Raw genomic sequence first — 19,243 nt, forward strand, 5'->3', positions numbered from 1 at the left:
GGACAAAATAGAAAGGTGTGAGACAAGCTCTGACATTATTGAACAGCATAAACTCTACACACACATGGAATGAATTCACACAATTTCTTAAAATACAAGAATTTATTAACAAAAATAAGTTGCCTCAAAGTCAAACACATTTCAATCAACAAACTCTTTACTGTGCTAAAACAATCCAACTAAACTACCAAGCAGAATTAAAGAATAGGGTAGACTAATGGGCTATGTACAATATAAACATGTTGATTAAAGATGATTGAAACCATGACTAAAAGAGTGATGCAACATTACCATACAATGTTTTTGTTTGAGAACCAAGGATTATCTTGAAGAATCTGGAAGTGAAGTTAAGTTAGTCTTGGAACCAACTTAGACAATAATCAGCATACCTTTTGACAACCATTCACAATGCAAGATCAGATAAAATATTTTAATAAAATAATGTTTTAAAGAATGATCTGCTGAATATTACCAACCTTCTAGATGACTAATTCTTAACGGTGTCTCATTAGATTCCTTTATTTATTAAAATAATATTCAAAGAAATATTATTAAGCAAGTGGTAAAATATTCAAGGAAATATTTTGGAAAAGAGCCAAATCTTTCTGGAGAAATTGGGGTTTAAAGGTGTTTACTTAGTTATCAAGTTTAGTAAAATAATGTTTAGGGAACTATTATTTACTAGATTGAAAACTAACAACCTTTCTGTTAAATATTCCCTAGCAGGCAAGCACGTGTTCTTAGCTTGTTAGCAGTTAAAGCTAACAAAAGAAGCTGATAGCTTAGCACCAGAATCAAACACACACCTTTTAAAATACCAGGGTTAATAAAAGGGTTAAAATGCATAAGCGCGGATGGCGCGTTATGATCAATCTTCTGTGTTTAAATTCACCTTTTAAATAAAGTTTGTCTTAACTTTAAAAACACACAAACACAGAACACAAAACTGAACATGTGTGCTGCAGATAGCCTGCTAGCACTTAGATAGCTGAGTTTCACACAAACAAAATTACACTTCAGAAAATGAAAACGTTCAGATCATTTTACCCTAAATCTCTCTGCCCAAACCCTAACCTCGTTTGAAACGTGTTGAAGAGGAGTTGTCCGGGCGACGACAACATTTGAAGAAAGCTCTGTGAACAAAAGGGTTAGCTTCCAGCTAACCTCCGGAGCAGTGATTGGGTGGCCACTCTGTCAGGCAGACCAAACTGCACGTTACCACGGTGATGCGACTCCTGTTGTCCTCCTCTCACACTGTGAAAACCGCTCCACTCGGCTTCGTAGAGACAGCGTCTCTACTGGGGACTTCTCTGGAACACAGTTTGCTTCTGCAGGCCTCAGAGAGAAAGTCAAGCAAAATGCTTATACCTTAATTTCCCCTTTTATGAATGAATACCAGATAAACAAACAGTGATTCATTGGTACTTAACTCGTGCATATGATCGCGTGATCTTATGACACTCTCGGATCCAGTTGAAGAGTTTGTTTGCCAGCAAAAAGACATTAGCGCACTCTCTCCCTGGCCAGCCTCACACGGAGTCCGGGTGGTAGAGGCAGGATGTAGCAAGAGCGGTGTTTTTATTTGGACAGTGACGTCACAGGAAGTCCGCAGTTACCCTGTTTCCTGGCTGTGCTGGAAGTAGGTTAATGCAATTTATTTTAAAAGTTCCAGGAAAGTCTGCACTGGCCTTTCACGTTGTAAGCATGGCTGTGGTCCCAACACTGTGTTAGATGATATGTCCTTGTAGACCTGGTTCCTTCCTGATTATGTTCTTGAGTTTGTTTCATTGTTACTTATTTCTGTTCTCTTAGATGTGTTGTTGTTCCCCTGGATTCCCTGATCACCTGTGTTAGTTAGCGTCCCTCCTTCAATTGTCTTACTCTCTCTCACCAACTATTCCTGATTCCCTCCTGATTAGCTCCCAGTGTTCATTGGTCCATTCTCCCCCCTACCTCAGTATTTATACTCTCTGATTTCTTTCTCCACCTGTTCTTCCTGTTACTACCTACTCATGCCTGAATCCCTGCAGTGTTTCTCTTCTACTCACCATTTACTCACATCTAGCATAGTATGATAGTGCAAGTCTCTTGCAGTAAATATTGATGTATGCATATGAAACAATACCATTTTGAAGAAAAACACAGTTGTTTCAATTGAACATGTTGCAGGTTGTAATAGTCCTAGGTTGGAGCCTAAAAAGGTCTGCATATGGATTCTGCTTTGTTATTAATTATGGTCACACTGGAGTTATTGTTGATAGTACAAATAAAACTATGACAACAAAGCAGCACACAGCACTAACATAAGCAGAAGACATGATTCTACTGCTTTCAAAACCATCACCAGGACTTCATATCAACACACAATAAATCCATGTCTAAATTGAAGTTTATTGTCATTTTAGCGTCTATGGCAGCTTACCGCTTTGCTGTGTCCATCGTTAACATAGACAGAAGGAACTGACCCCTGAAGTCTTTTAGCAAATCCCTCTTGATACTGTCGGAAGCTGCTGAAGCACTCGTCCTCGAAGTACTACGCACAAACATTGAGAAATTTCCTCATTGATGTGGGTAAATTTCCATGAAAAATAAAATGTAACCAGGCACTTGGAAGAGGTTATGATCCTACAGACAGTGTAATGAATTGTGTGGGTTAATACACCCAACAACCGAACATTTAGACTTATCCACTCGCAGCTTTGGCATACTTGAGCTTGGACTACAAAATTGCAGCAAGAAATAAAAATGTCAGAAACACGAAATACGTAGTCCATTATCTTGTTTAGCTGTTCTGCAGCAAATAATGTGACGTAACAGTTAAAAGAAGTTAATGGAAAATCGAGAAAACTGAACAGATTGAAAAATATGAGCCAAACAAAATATAAAGATATCTACACAGCACCTGGGGAGACTAAATTCAACTTTTCTCCTCTCCTACACACTCTAAGTACACAACAAAATGCATTTAAGGGCTAAAAAAAGTGGATTTTGCATGATATGCGCTCTTAATATTCAGACCCACTTAAACTGTGTTTTTGATGCACCAGCATGAACAGCAAGATAGGAAACGAAGTGAAAGCATCTTTAGAGTATTTTGTTGCACCTATTTTAACTGGTTTAAAAGTTTTTTTAACTTCTTTCATTAAACCATATTTTATTCAAATACACTGAACTGATATGAATCACTGATGTAACACAAATCATTGCAGTAAAAGAACCTGAATCTCATAAAAGTTTCTTTTTATGTTTTACATGCCCTGAGACTCTCTCCATCATCAGGTATCAATAAGGATGTGAGAAACATTAGTAAAAGCTGCAGGGACTATTATAGTTATTCAGTTACTATGCTTTGTGTTACCTGTGCTTCACTTAATCTTAGGCTAGAAACAGAAGATTCCCAAAGGTTGACTCTAGGAGCGGAGAAAGAGACTGAACACCAGCAACTGATTTTTTTTTTAGGTGGTACCATACTGTATATTGTGCAGGAAAACAAACATAACAGAGACACAGAAGATATCAAGACAAATGGCCATTCAAATCTTAAATCACAGTTCATCAGTTCAAATTCTAATACGAATTATGCATATTCTTTCAAGTCACAAGTTCAAGAGAAATCCAAGTCCAAGCAGCAGTATGTGCCACCTGCAACATCCAGTTCAACGGCCCAGCAGGCAAAAGTCCAAGAGGTTCAACAACAGAGGGATAGATCTTCAGAGTTTATGTAGAAAGGCCATGAGCAATGAGTTGCAAAGAGACAATGACTTAAAATGGTGGCTGCAAAGTCTCCTACCGGCCCAATCAGAGTAGGTGATGTTCAACAGATGAATTTGGGCTGAGTAGAGCTTCAGGCTCCTAGCTCGCCATCAATACCTGGCCAACTCCGTGGTTTCTACAAAAACCCCGGCTAGTTTTCACACAATCTGGTCCTGGTAGGTGGCTCCTCCAGCAAACTTTTCCCAGCGCCTCCCTAGCATCTCCCGGCAGTCACTACTTCCTGTCTATATAGCCTATTCATAGGTCTTCCACTGTCACATGATGATGTGATGTCAGAGCAGGGCAGTATTATATGCAAGGGTGTTTTTTCCTTAATAGGAGGAAAGCTAAAGTTTTTTCTTTAAACTTAACACCTGGATTACACCTATATCTAATATCTGATTGGTTTTGAATTAGCTGAAGTATTTCAGGCTTTTCAAAAAGGCACTTTTATTGATAGGACCTGATGAAGTGCAAATGCAAAACCTTTTCTCAAATTATAAAAACATATACAGCCATGAGCTGGAATCCGATCAGAATGACTGTAGTCTTTCTCAACTAATGATGGTTTTAGGTGTAAAGTATTACACAGTAGTGATAAATCTTCTTTTGCAGCAACATTTTTATGTTGCCAACTATAAGACAAAAAGTTTAACCGCTCAAACTGAATCTATTTAATTGTTAAAATGAGTTTTAATGTCAACGTTATTTAAATGACACCCTTTAACAAACTCATTGCATCAATGAGTTTGTACAGCAAAAACAGCAAAAAAAAAAAAAAAAATTTATCCCATAAAGAGCTGTAAAAACACAACAAACTTGTATTAAACTAAATGGATAAAATAACATAGCTAACAGAAAATTGCAATAATAAAAATTAAAATCCTCCTAAACAAAATGTTTCAGTTTTTTACTCTGGACTTTAAAACCACATTTTGGCGAGGTGAACGAAATTTCTTGATTCCATCTTTTTTCTGACTTGGCTGACCTTCAAGTTTTCCTAACTCATTTTGAATAAGCATCACTCTCTCTATACCGGTTACTTCCCAGTACAATATCAGCTCCTTGTCAGTTCAATAAGTCAACGAACACGTTGAAGCTCAAGGTGCTGAAACAGAGACCTACACACATAAACACACTCAAACTTCATAACATGTTATTTATTTATGTTTTCATTGCTTATGAATGCAGAGTGAAGGGTGCAGAGGGAGCATGAGAGGTGGCGGGGAACCATGTTTTTGAACAGGTTGCCGATGATCACAGAGTCTGAAGGGCCAGTGTTAATGACTTATTCATGGACCCTTCTGGCCCCTAGCTGCCCTTGGGAATATACCAAACAGATGCAACTGGGAAACAGAGAAGGAGGAGGCAGGGGGTGGAGGATGCAGGTCTGGGGAGGCGTGATGTACGACAAAGAGGAAGTGGGATCTGATGGGATGAAGTGAGAAAAGAAGTATAAGGAGGGGAAGGAAACAGTTTTCAAAAAAGAAAAACAAGATGAAAGAGAGGAATGAGTTTTGGATGAGGAACAGACTGATAAACCATCATCTTAAGATTATATACCTGGGAGACAAGGTACTCAAATGTGCTGGAAGGAGAAACTGGCTGGCTGAATTGGTGACAGATTGTTGGACTGAAGCATATGATCATCTCTGTCTATTCAAGCATCCAAGAAAACTAGGTGAAAGGGAATGTTTACAAACTCATGGATTTGTAAAATGAATTCCACTAAAAACTCCTGAATATAAAGTGTACATTGTCTCTCTAAAGAAATTATACTGCTTTTATTATAATAATATATTATTAAGATGGTGCATGATAAGTTAACAAAAAGTAGTGCACAATTGTCATGTGGAGGGAAAGGGATGTCTGGTTGGGTATCTTGTTTTATCAAAACCACTAAAAGTGTTAAATGCTGATTTTTCCAAACTGTACTCTGATACCTCTAAATAAAAACCAGAGCAACCGTTTGCCTTCAAAAGTCAAATAACTATTTACCTATAAATCCAGCTGTTCTGTGAAGGTCTTAGAGGTTTGTTAAACATTAGTAAACAAAACATAATTGACATAACATAATAGGCAAAAATGTCAATCTCTAAATATGCAAAAACTTGCACATAACCAAAAGACTGCAGTGAAAGACACTTATACACAGAATTGACTCAGGAGGGCTTAAGGCAAATTAACAACAAACTTTTCAGAGCATTATTTGCTATTTATACCACATGCCAAGTTTATGGTTGTAACCTGACAAATGTGAAAAACTTAAAGGCTTGAAATTTTGCAAGGTTGTGGTAGACCTCAGAGTTTGTTCAGAACTGGGATCAAATGTATGCTAGAAAATTGCATGGCAGGACAATTAGTAGCAAAAATACTTATAATAGGTCCCTAGGCCAAATTGCAGTTTACAGAGTGAGCAGCAATACATGCAGATGTTATACTTCTAAGACCACAGAGCAGTGGAAATGAAGGTGTGTAATCATTACTTTCTTGCATTTTGCCTCATTAAAACCCAACCCTAAAATAGTACCTACCTGTCTCATTTATCATTTCAGACAGGAATGAATGCATTTGAAATATTGATCAAAAACACTTCCTGTTCTTTTTCCTCTTCTCCTGACTCACAGCAATAAGGTGACAGCGGTGATTATCAAAAAGGCTCATGAAATTTTTGAGGCTTGGTTGATATTTTAAGTCTCTGTAGAACTGGAGACCTTGTGATGTTTCTGCACTTTCTGTTCAGATGCTTGTTTATGAAGATCCCTCTCCACATTACCTCAGGATGTTTATCCAAGGCATCTGAAATATCTGTGCTAATCAGAGCTGTGTTCAAAGGTAAGATAAGGGTTTGCCAAATCCTTCCAAGCGAGACACTTCACAGCGATTTGCCACGTGTCTTGTGTCGCTCATAAAAAGATGAATGTCGCAGCCTTGTCGTGATAGAGTGGCAGATATCCACAAAGAATTGCAGTCTTTGTTTGTTACAGGAAGATGAGATCTCAAAATGTTTGAAGCGTGTGGCAAATTTAGAATCTGTGGGATCTTTGTTGAGCAATAAAGAAAAAAATGTCAGATGAATTATTTGGTCTTGAAACTTGCCCAGAATCTGCATAATTTAGTATGATGTTGCCCTAGTTTTTGTAAACTCTGTTTTTGACCTCAAGTTAAATGCGATGTAATGGCTGGTAGAAATGTGAGTCCCTCTATTGGACAGAATAATGCCTACAATTTTCCCATTTATCCCCTGTGTCATTTTTTTTTTCTTTAAGTGTACATTGGTGTATACAAATAATGCTGAGTGTAGTCAGACCCTCCACACTCTTGTCAACATCTCTCCAGCCTCATCTATACAAATTCCATAAAAGAGCACAAGTGGCAATAAGATGTGCCTCACCATATCAATACAGACTGGGAGAAATCCATTTTTATAGACAGGCCCTGCTTCTTGGCCAACGCATGCAATGTGAAGAGAGGGAAGAGCCAATGGGAGAACCAAAGACACCCAAATTTCCAAAAATCTGACAGATAAAGCTCCAACTGTCAGTGGCCTCCTTTGGCCCACTGTTCTGGGTGTTCCTGCCAATGACGAGCAGAGAAGTGTATGGGTTTGGTCACATATATTTTAGGATATTGAGTTACTTAAAAATCACCTGGTCCTCATTTATTCTCAATATGAGGTAAATACGACCTCAACAAGAGCACATAACATAATTTAATGTTTGATTATTTATATGGCAGAGGCTAAAATGAAAAGGAAGCTTAAGGAAGCTTAAGTCCTTTTGTCAAAGGTAACAAAAGGACTTAAGCAGTTCAGATTTGGGTAGAATTTTTCCGTTTTTGCAGAAACATGAAATTATTAGATGGGTACCTTGAAAAAAGATGTGCCTCCTAAAGTAGAGGCTTCTTTTGTCTGTTTCGCTGCAAAGTATATTTTACAAGACATGCATTAGCAAGAATTTTGTGACCGCTTTGATCTGCCAGTACTGACTCTAGCGGACTTCTGTTCAGGAACTATAACACACACAGATATCAGAAAACGTCTAGCCAAAGTGAACCGTCATCATTTATCTGTGTAAGGACTACAGGTAAGATCACACTGTGTGAGTGAGCAGTAACTGAAAAATCTTTTTAAGCTATTTTAAAATAAAGACAAAATATTTACAGAGATGACATTTTTAAGCTTTCTATAGCACCTTATATCAGCAATTAGCACTGTTGGCACCACTTGCACTACTAAAACAGCCTTCTCTCAGTATATTTACGAGAATGCATGTCCTAACTTTAACTTAGATTTCAAAAAGGTGGCCAACATGTCGAAATCAAGCATGATTATGATAGATAGAGGTTAAAAGCTCAGAAATATAAAACAAATCAACTTTACTGTTCTCCATTTAGCCTTCCTGTTTCTGAAAGTCCAGCTCTCTCTCTGGCTCGCTCGCAGCCTATATCAACCACAGACATCTCCCAGTATTGTACAAAACACATTTTCTATTTAATTAGCTTCTTACATCTCTGTGCTTCCTCTGACTTTATTTTTAAACACCTCACTGATATTGAGGGTTGCTGTCATTATGACCTGGTGTCCTCACTGACTGGAAAAAGATTTTTTGTTGCTGAAGAACTGATCACTGGTTAAAGCCAATCATGATGAAAACCTTCTCATTCCAACCATGACTAAATGCTAGGTTCAGCTTAATTTTAGCCAATAACCCAACACAGGAAAAGGCAATGGTTTTCTGTTTTTGTCTTATACTGCATATGAGATGTACAATTACATAAAGAAGCTGTCCATTATGAAATCCAATATCATACCATCTGATGCAAATTTTGACAATACCAAGGTGTACAGGTCCTTCTCAAAATATTAGCATATTGTGATAAAGTTCATTATTTTCCATAATGTCATGATGAAAATTTAACATTCATATATTTTAGATTCATTGCACACTAACTGAAATATTTCAGGTCTTTTATTGTCTTAATACGGATGATTTTGGCATACAGCTCATGAAAACCCAAAATTCCTATCTCACAAAATTAGCATATCATTAAAAGAGTCTCTAAACGAGCTATGAACCTAATCATCTGAATCAACGAGTTAACTCTAAACACCTGCAAAAGATTCCTGAGGCCTTTAAAACTCCCAGCCTGGTTCATCACTCAAAACCCCAATCATGGGTAAGACTGCCGACCTGACTGCTGTCCAGAAGGCCACTATTGACACCCTCAAGCAAGAGGGTAAGACACAGAAAGAAATTTCTGAACGAATAGGCTGTTCCCAGAGTGCTGTATCAAGGCACCTCAGTGGGAAGTCTGTGGGAAGGAAAAAGTGTGGCAGAAAACGCTGCACAACGAGAAGAGGTGACCGGACCCTGAGGAAGATTGTGGAGAAGGGCCGATTCCAGACCTTGGGGGACCTGCGGAAGCAGTGGACTGAGTCTGGAGTAGAAACATCCAGAGCCACCGTGCACAGGCGTGTGCAGGAAATGGGCTACAGGTGCCGCATTCCCCAGGTCAAGCCACTTTTGAACCAGAAACAGCGGCAGAAGCGCCTGACCTGGGCTACAGAGAAGCAGCAGTGGACTGTTGCTCAGTGCTCCAAAGTACTTTTTTCGGATGAAAGCAAATTCTGCATGTCATTCGGAAATCAAGGTGCCAGGGTCTGGAGGAAGACTGGGGAGAAGGAAATGCCAAAATGCCAGAAGTCCAGTGTCAAGTACCCACAGTCAGTGATGGTCTGGGGTGCCGTGTCAGCTGCTGGTGTTGGTCCACTGTGTTTTATCAAGGGCAGGGTCAATGCAGCTAGCTATCAGGAGATTTTGGAGCACTTCATGCTTCCATCTGCTGAAAAGCTTTATGGAGATGAAGATTTCATTTTTCAGCACGACCTGGCACCTGCTCACAGTGCCAAAACCACTGGTAAATGGTTTACTGACCATGGTATAACTGTGCTCAATTGGCCTGCCAACTCTCCTGACCTGAACCCCATAGAGAATCTGTGGGATATTGTGAAGAGAACGTTGAGAGACTTAAGACCCAACACTCTGGATGAGCTAAAGGCCGCTATCGAAGCATCCTGGGCCTCCATAAGACCTCAGCAGTGCCACAGGCTGATTGCCTCCATGCCACGCCGCATTGAAGCAGTCATTTCTGCAAAAGGATTCCCGACCAAGTATTGAGTGCATAACTGTACATGATTATTTGAAGGTTGACGTTTTTTGTATTAAAAACACTTTTCTTTTATTGGTCGGATGAAATATGCTAATTTTGTGAGATAGGAATTTTGGGTTTTCATGAGCTGTATGCCAAAATCATCCGTATTAAGACAATAAAAGACCTGAAATATTTCAGTTAATGTGCAATGAATCTAAAATATATGAATGTTAAATTTCCATCATGACATTATGGAAAATAATGAACTTTATCACAATATGCTAATATTTTGAGAAGGACCTGTATGTAGACTCTTTAAACATATCTATATTGACACCCCAAGAATTAAGACATAATCAGTACCAGGTTATTTTTTTATGTCAATGTTTAAAGTTTATATTTGTTCACATTTTTATTTCCTTTCATAGCAGCAGTTACTTTCAAGATCCTTTAAACTGTACACAAATACTGAATACCCATAGACACCAAATGTAAACACACACAGCAATGTTGCTGTTAACAATAGCTTATAGACACATTAGTTTTGCATGGGTACCTGTGCAATGAGTGTAATCCATCATGGGTTGTGCCCACCCTGATATCACGGCAGAGCTACAACACAGGCCTGCAGATGTTGGGCATGCTGCCAGGCAGAAACGATCCAAACAATCTCCCCCCACTGCTAAACAAATGCTGCCTCCTCCCTGCTCTATTACGCACACAACTGAACATGCACAGACAGATGCAAATTATACACACCCACAAGCATAAAAACACTTACAGTAGGCGAATATGTGCATACATCCATTCAGCTCATCCTTAAGGTGTGTGAGCCTGAAATAATAGATGGATATTTACTTGTTATTCTTAGTTTTCCCTGTGAAAATGCAGCATCACTTTCTGCTATTCATCAACTAATGCAAAATATCAGCAAGCAAGTGGTGTTTTTCAGGCATCATCAAAATCTTTAAGAGTGAGGGAGAGTAGTCGTCTTGCAATCAGAAAGTTGTGGCTTCGATTCCAGCTTCCTCCTGCCAAATGTCGATTTACCCTTGGGCAAGTCACTTAACCTCAAGTTGCCTACCGATCTGCGTATCGGTGTATGAATGTGTGAGTGTTGGTGAGTGCGGTTGGGTGAATGTGGCTCTAGTGTGAAGTGCTTTGAGCGGTCTGTATGACTGGAAAGGTGCTATATAACTTCAGATTATTTAGTTAATATTTTTTGTAAGATTCTTTTTAAAATTTGTGACCAGTTTATGTCTTACCCATTACTCTCTTTAAGGAACCTGGTGCATGAACAACTTGAAAATATGGTTTCACTTATGCATGAATTGCATTTTTGCAGCGCATTTCAAGCCCTTTAAAAATCTTCAACATTTGGTTAGAATACAACCGTAAACGTCTATGTATTTTCTTAGAAGTTAATGTCATAGACAAACATAAATAGTTAATATTTATAAAGTTGCAGGAACACTATTTTAATCTTAACAAATAAAAATCTGAAAAGTGTGACATGTTTATGCTTAAATTCAGTCAGACTGGATAGATAGCATTTGTGATCAGCTGCAGTACTTCAAGTCTTGCACAGATTCTAATTTAAATTAGGTCTGGACATTGACTGGATCATTCTATCAAATAAATTTGCATTGATCTGGACCACTCTGTTGTAGCTCTGGCTGTACGTTTAGTATGGTTGTCCTGCTGGAAGGTGAACCTCTGACCCAGGCTCAAATCCTTCCCAGCCTCTATAACAGGTTTTCTCCAGCATTCATCCTCCCATCTATTTTGACCAGTGCTTCTGTACCTGCTGAAAAAGACTATCATAGACAGACAGACAGACAGACCCACTAATTATTGTCTATTCAACAGATTCTCTGACCTGAGCTGTGGATCTCTGCAACTCCTCCAATGTTACCACAGGCCTCTTGGCTGTTTCTCTGATTATTGCTTTCCTTGCCCATCCTGCCAGTTTATGTGGATGACAATGTCTTGGGAGGATTGCAGTTGTGCCATCTTGGATAATGAATTGAACAATGTTCTGTGATACGTTCAAAGTTTAGGATATTGTTTAATTGTATAACCTTGTTTTGTTCCCTGGTCTATAAGATGCTGTTTGTTCACTAATGTTTTCTAACAGTTGGATTTATACTGAGATTAAGCTGGATTCTGTTTACTAATTAGGTGACTAATGAAGGTAATTGGTTGCACTGGATTTTATTTAGTGGCATCGGAGTAAAAGGGGCTGAATACAAATCCACCCCTTATAATTTTTAGATTTATCTTTGTAAAATATTTTGAAAACTATAGATCATCCTCGTTCCACTTCATAATTATGCAATACTTGGTCATGGTCTATCCCATAAAATCCCAATAAAATCAACTATAATTTGTTGTTGTGACGTGACTAATTGTGTAAACGTTCAAAGGGTATGAATATTTTTGCAAAGTGCTGTACAATCCAGCACTGCACTTATAATGTATTTACTCTGTTATCAAAAGGTAAGTAAAATGTAATTATTTTTCTTGTCTGCTTCTCCCTCTCCTCCCCTCACATGTACTTGTGTGCAAGTGAGAACCAGCAAGCACACTGACACACAACTAAATTTGCAGTGCCACCCACCAGCACACTGGCACCATCTCTTCCCATGCATACGCACACAGATACATGTCCTCCTCTGTGCATAATCATTTGTATGCAAAGTGTCTGGCTGCGATGCGTTGCTATGGCTGCTGTTACTAGGTTATGTGACGGAAAGCAGCAAGTTTCTTCACTTTACTTGTGCATGCTAGAGCAAAGGGGTGAGAATGCACTGCTCTAATCGGAACACACAATAATATAACAGTAGTTGGTTAGCAGTGGGGGGAAGATGAGAGAGGAGAGAAACATGGCTGCACATAAGGAACACATTAAAGGAAGTTGTAGGAATCAAAAGGGTCAGAATGAAAGTAGGTTATTTAGGTCACTCTGAAATTGCCAGAGTAACCTAAATAACAGTTATGAAGGTTAAGAATACCAAGCTAAGAGAGCTGCAAACAAAATAGCACAGTGCTAGAGTGGAGGATACATTTGATAGCGAAGCAACATGAAGGGCTCAGCTCTTTAATTCCCTCCATAAGGTTTGTTAGAATTCATATATGTGTGTGTGTTAAGGCAAAATTAGTTGTGTGTTTGTATTCAGCATGTCTGGAGCAGATAACACTGACAGCTTAAGGTCACGAAGAAGGGAGGAGTACATCTGAAGGCAGGGGATCTTTGATGTGTGTGTGAGTGCATGTGTGTGTGAAGGTGTGTGCGCTATACATGTTGGAGATAGACGGGAGAGTCAGCATGCTGTGTGTGTTTATGTGTTTTGTCACGCATGTTTAATGCATGAAAAAGTTGGTGTAATGTGCTCATGTCTGTGAAAAGGGGAAAACATTGTCTTAATTCCAAGCTTTTCTCAGCTTTTTGGAAGATGTCTGGGCGCGTATGTGTGCAGTGGTGCAGTCAATGCTGACTTAAGTTACAAGGTTACAAATTCCTTTGGATAAATTCCAGCCTAGACTGACTCGGGTATTTCTTATTATTTTAACATACAATAGTATGATGGCAATCTAAACTTTTGATGTGAGTACAAAAAAACAATCAAAACTGTGTGTGTGTGTGTGTGTGTATGTCTGTGTGGCACTGGTCCTAATGGAAAATTTGACTAATTAGCTGAATCTTTTCATAAACTGTCTTAGCCCTCCCCAGCTTCTTTGTCACCCCTTAATTGGCCATTGTTGTGATATTACCAGCTCTCCGGGGCTCCACCATCTGCCAGCTCCAACAGGTAAATTGTAAGAGGTTCATGTGTCTTTCCCAACATCTTTCTTAAGGTTTGTACGTCCAGCTGTACCACAAATATGTCAGCTTCAAAAAAGCGCATGCATTTAAAAAGCTGCATTATTATCATTAGGTGCAGCTCGCTAACATCAGAGGGGATTGACCTGGGCAGAGGAAGAGGGAAAAAAAGCGAGAGGAACTGCAGAAGCAGAGTCATTCATCAGCTGTGCAACAGTCCATGAAGTATTCTGACTACGGCATTGTTGTAACTCTCCCTTTCATTTACCTTATTATCTCCTTACCTTTCCGCATCATTATGGCGAATATCACCTGTGTGATGAATAGGCTTTTTGATTAAGGATGCATGCTTCCTTTTGTTTAACATATGGACTTAGTTTTGTCTGTGCAGCTGCAGTAAAGCCTCCACCCCTTTCATTATCGTCATATAATGTAATCACCAGCACAGTTATTTGGGGGGTTGGAGGCTTGATATGCATTTGAAATAAAACTACTGAAAAATACTCTTGAGAAAATAATTTATAATACGCATTTATATAGGGCTGCATGGTGGAGCAGTTGGTAGCACTGTTGCTTTGTAGCAAGAAGGTCCTGGGTTTAAATTCCAGCCTGGAGTCTATCTGCAAGGATTGCTGTGCATGCATCGGTTCTCTCTGGGAAATCTGGGTTCCCCTATAGTCCAAAAACATGACGGTTAATTGTTATCTCTAAATTGCCCTTAGGTATAAGTGTACATGGTTGTTTGTCCTGTGTGTCTCAACATTGCCTAGTGATGGACTAACAACCTCTGCATGCTACCCTGCCCCTTGCCCAATAACTGCTTGAGATAGGCACCACCCCCACCCTGTATGGATAAGTGGTTATAGACGATGGATATTTATATAGATATTTAGAACATGTGTTAAGTTTTACAAGGTTATTGCTATTTGATGTATTAAATAACATGTGTAGCATTAATAACACATTGAAATCAGAATTTTTGGTGGGCATAACACTCTCTAAATGAGACTTGGTTAAAGGCCTTCCTTATTACATTGCACTGACCAATCTTTATTCCTGCAAGTGATAATGCTGCAATTGGTGAGCCATCTCAAAATGCAATGTTTTATGACTTTGGACCTGTTACAATGAACTATTTATTTGCATTCCAATACATGTGAAAGTAATGCTCTTTATAATAATGATCTTTTCCTGCTAGTTATAAACCCAGTTGACTAACAAAATGCATGCTTGTCTCCTCTTAATACAGTTGGTACTCTTGAGAATGCTGCCTCCTGCTACTGTCATCTGATGTTATGAAACTCTCCATCGGAAAGACAAACACTAAAGGGTTTGAAAATTATAAGAATCTGTTTTTCTAACTATTGATGTGGAAAATACTCCTCTGTGGTCCATGTCTGATGACATCATTAAGGGATGATGTCTATGAGCTCTTAGTGCTGAGAGAAGGATGGACTTATTATAAGAGTCACTGAGCCAGTACCATCGAGTATAAGCCCGATTGAAATACCCAAGCCTGGAATAACTTGGCTAAAATGTAGTTGTAGTGTTTTTTTGTTTTTTTTACCATAATATTTTTTTTCATTTTCCAGCCAGTTTCCCTTATTTTTGTCTTTGTGCACCTGCTGTAGATACAATCCACCAAGATAATTTTTTTTTTAATTGGTAACAATTTGGTTCTGAATTCCAAAGAGAGGAACAAAGCCAATCCAATAGCCTCCCAGCCTCAGATTGACCTCCCCAGGCAGAACGAACAGCTATGAAGCCAAATCTGACAATCCACCAGCCAAGAGAGAGAGAGAAAGAAAGGGGGGTGATAAGCCAAGCCAATTCCAGTGGAGCAAACCACTTACCTAACCACAGGTATTGTTGTTCTGCATTGTTATTAAGGCTGTTTTCCACCATCAGAACATGCAGGACCTTAAAGGCTTCCTTCTTGCTTTCTTAACTTTCAATCAGATTTAAAACAAGTATTTAAAATCCAAATTTCATCCCAATCTCAAATCCTCTGCAGTCTCTAACAGGTTTTCTTCCACAATTGCTGACTAACCTGTATTTAGCTTCATCCTTGTTGGGGTGTGGAATGAGTGATCAGCTCAAACCAACAGTCAAACTCAGAGGAACGACACAGAGACTTTTTCTACTTGAAGCGAGGGTAATCACACTGATCTGCAGTGGACTACAGAGGTGTGATCACTGACCGAGTTTATTTTATACAGCAAAGTAAACAGACATATCAGGTTACAAAATGGGGGTGCGAGATAGGTCCAGCAGAGTTAGAGAGTGGAAAGAGGAACAGCTGGTTCTGCTTTCGGGTGTTGTGAAACCAGCTACACATAGACCAAAATAACAAGTGAATGCAGAATGTTTCAGAATGCTGGGTCACATCTGCATCTGACCTTTTAGAATAGACAAGAAATATTTGTGAGCGATAATAATAAACATTTAATGTATATACATTCAACCTAACAATCCTTTAGCCCCTTAACTGTCACCAACCTTTCCCTTCCCTCTTGAGAAAAAACATTCCCAAGGTACGATACTGCCACCACCATGATTCACAGTGGGGATGGTTTGCTCATTGTGATGTCCAATGTTAGTTTTTCTCTTCAAATAGCAAATTGTACATAGGCAAAACAATTAGAGCACCTTCTTCCACATGCTTTGCTGCTACATGGCCTCCGGCACACGGGTCTTGTTATGGTTTTCTGTCAATAACAACTGTCTTCGTGCCACTCCTCCATAAAGGCCAGATTTGTGAAGTGTACTAAGAGTTGTCATGACAACAGCATTTCTCATCTGAGATGTGGATCTCTCCAGCTCCATGGGCCTCTTGGCTGCTTCCCTGATTCATGTTTTCCTTGCCAGGCTTCTCATTTTATGTGGAGTGGACACCGATGTCTTGTTAGGTTTGCAATCTTTACACTTTCAGAAGAGGAATTGAACAGTGCCCTAAACTTCACCACAGCTTTATCCCTGACATGTCTGCTGTGTTCCTCGGTCTTTATGATGCACTTTGTTTTCTTTTGTTTTCTAACAAACTTTTGAGACCTTCACCAAACAGGTGGACTATATTCACCTATTATTTCTGAAGCAACTGGTTGCACTATATTTCATCTAGATAAATAATCAAAGAGATGTGCCCTGAACCCAAACCCACAGCATACTGGAAAACCATATATCATTGTACTTTCACTTCTCACTTATGTACTACTTCGTGTTGGTCTTTCAAATAACATCTCAGCAAAATACAATGACGGTTGTGATTGGAATGTGACAAATATGGAAAGGTTCGAGTGGCATGACAGCTTTCCCAAAGGCACAGTAATGGTGCTGAGCCTGGTGCGAATGTGGAGAGAACTGGTTGTTTAGAAAAACCTTTTCCATTCTTTCTTCCTGTGTGAGTCGCAGCCGGAACATGCATGCTTCTTCTTTGACAAATTAGGATGATGAGCTGGAGAGGAGCTGCACTCACTAGCCTTACTGTAATAAGTGCAAGCCGCTAATTAGCTTGTTGCTGGATGCCAGATATGGCTGAAACCAAAGCCCTGTCACTGGAGCACAGCAGCGAGAAGAGGAAAGAACTACTCTAATGAGCCCTCAGCGGTGTGTTTACTGCTAACCAGTCATGGCTTTACTCTCGATGTGTCTTCTCTCTCTCCTTGCGGCGTCTACACAAACATACAAATAGGATAATGACGGTTACTTGGAAAAAATTAAATAGGGTATTTTATAACTTATGTGCAAACACATTTGAAATATTTAGCCATAAAGGTGGGCACGAAAAGAAATAGCAGCTTAAACTGATTCAGTCTGCTGTGTTTTTCTCTGATGGGGGCCTAATTACTGTGGCAGTGATGCAAATCTCTTTTATATCTGTAACAAGCAATCTCCAGTCTGATATGATAACCTTCTATCAAATAGTGCTAAGCTGTGGATGACTGATGCTCATTAAAAAAAGATGTATTTTGTTTGTCAGTTGTGTCTTTGTTTTTTTGTTCCCTTAGAGGAGCTGCACCTCTTTACAAGGTCAGACGGACTGACTTAAAGGACATAGCTGCAGCATTGTTTACCTTTTTCTTTAAGATTGATCACCACAGGAGTGAGGGATACCAGTGTCACCACCTGGCAGGCAATTACAGGTTTTGTGTGTTAGATGGCATGCATGTGCATCCACCTGCTTCCATCCACCTGGCCCTCTGCAGTCTTTTAGCAGATGCACAAACAGATACACATCATATAAAGCTGGTTTTAGCCAGTTTGTGTTCAGTTTTGCGTTGACTCGTTTGCAGCAGCCGCTAGAGGACGTTTGCACGGGAGTGACTGGAGAGTGAGTGAGTGCACGCGGAGTTATTCCCCCTAGGTTCATTAAGAATACAGACCTGTCAGCTTGAAGTCTTCCAGGATGGATGAGCTTAACTTGTTCACTCTTCATACTGTATACACACAAGCAGCAAGCTCACACACTCACCATGACTATTGATTTTTTTTTTTATGTTTTCCAGTCAGCAGAGATTCTGTAATGAAATACTAGCACTTTGACTCAGTCTATAGAGGATGTTTGTTAAGGCTGTAGTTTGACTGTAAACTGTGAGAAGTTTGCATGTACAGTGAAACTCACAGTAATGTCACTTGGTAGACAATTACTGTAAGGATAAAGTACAGTAAAACTGGTAACACAAATGTTGATCAAATGCATTTTGAATTGTGCTTCAAATGTTTGATACAAACTGAAAAAAGCACACTATTATAGGAAAAGTACCGTTTCCTCATAAGGTTATGTATTTAAATGTTGCTTTGTTATTTTTTGGAGTGTGTTTCTACTGTTATTATGGAAATATGGCAGTATAAGGTTGGGTTTTCACCCATTAGTATATGTATATCAGTAGTAATTTTTGTTGTGTAGCTAACTAGAATATTTACTCAATAGACTGTGAAAATGTGTGTTCTCTTGGTCTTAAAGTTTAGCTGTTTCTTTTAATTATAATAAAAGAAATTAACAACAAAATTCAAAGCTACATGCTATACACATTTCTGCTTCCAGGATTTTTATGATAGAAAGTTGTTAAACTCTTAATGATACATGCAGCGCACTACTTTTGACAATCCAGTTCTTCAATATTCTTCTTTATTCAGATTTCTTCGGCACTAGTGGCCTTTATTGAACAGTAATTTGACAGGAAAGGGGGTGTATGGAATTGAACCCAGGAAGACAGCTTCAAGGACAATAGCCTCTACACATGGTGCACCTGCTCTACCAACTGAGTGCACAGCGTCCCTCTTCAGTATTCTTTTAAATTAATATTAAGTTAAAATTGCTAACAAATCAAAGCAAGCAGCCATTTGTAAGTATCTGATTTTAGAGCCATGGGCTGTAGCTGGTAAATATAATAAAAGCATAAGCGTAACATTTAATGGTACCCAATGTACTTAATATACCTTAATTGCTGGGTTGAGTCTAAAATGGAGACACAATGTTTCCTACATTTAGTGATTTGCATGACAGAGGTTTAC

General features: G+C 39.0%; 1 long non-coding RNA gene across 2 annotated transcripts; it reads right to left on the minus strand.

Moving 5' to 3' along the window:
* Window positions 1-1,410: 1,410 nt before the first annotated feature.
* On the minus strand, window positions 1,411-16,152 carry LOC124856466. Of its 2 annotated transcripts, none has more exons than XR_007035340.1 (4): window positions 15,780-16,152; window positions 15,583-15,677; window positions 2,423-2,533; window positions 1,411-1,633 (listed from the first exon to the last, which is right to left on the minus strand). It is a non-coding gene; the product is annotated as an uncharacterized LOC124856466 (long non-coding RNA). The 2 variants fall into 2 exon arrangements; XR_007035339.1 differs by having other exon boundaries at window positions 2,423-5,181.
* Between the last annotated feature and the right edge of the window lie 3,091 nt (window positions 16,153-19,243).

Source organism: Girardinichthys multiradiatus, chromosome 20, assembly GCF_021462225.1.
Source record: "Girardinichthys multiradiatus isolate DD_20200921_A chromosome 20, DD_fGirMul_XY1, whole genome shotgun sequence".
NCBI classification, from domain to species: Eukaryota; Metazoa; Chordata; class Actinopteri; order Cyprinodontiformes; family Goodeidae; genus Girardinichthys; species Girardinichthys multiradiatus.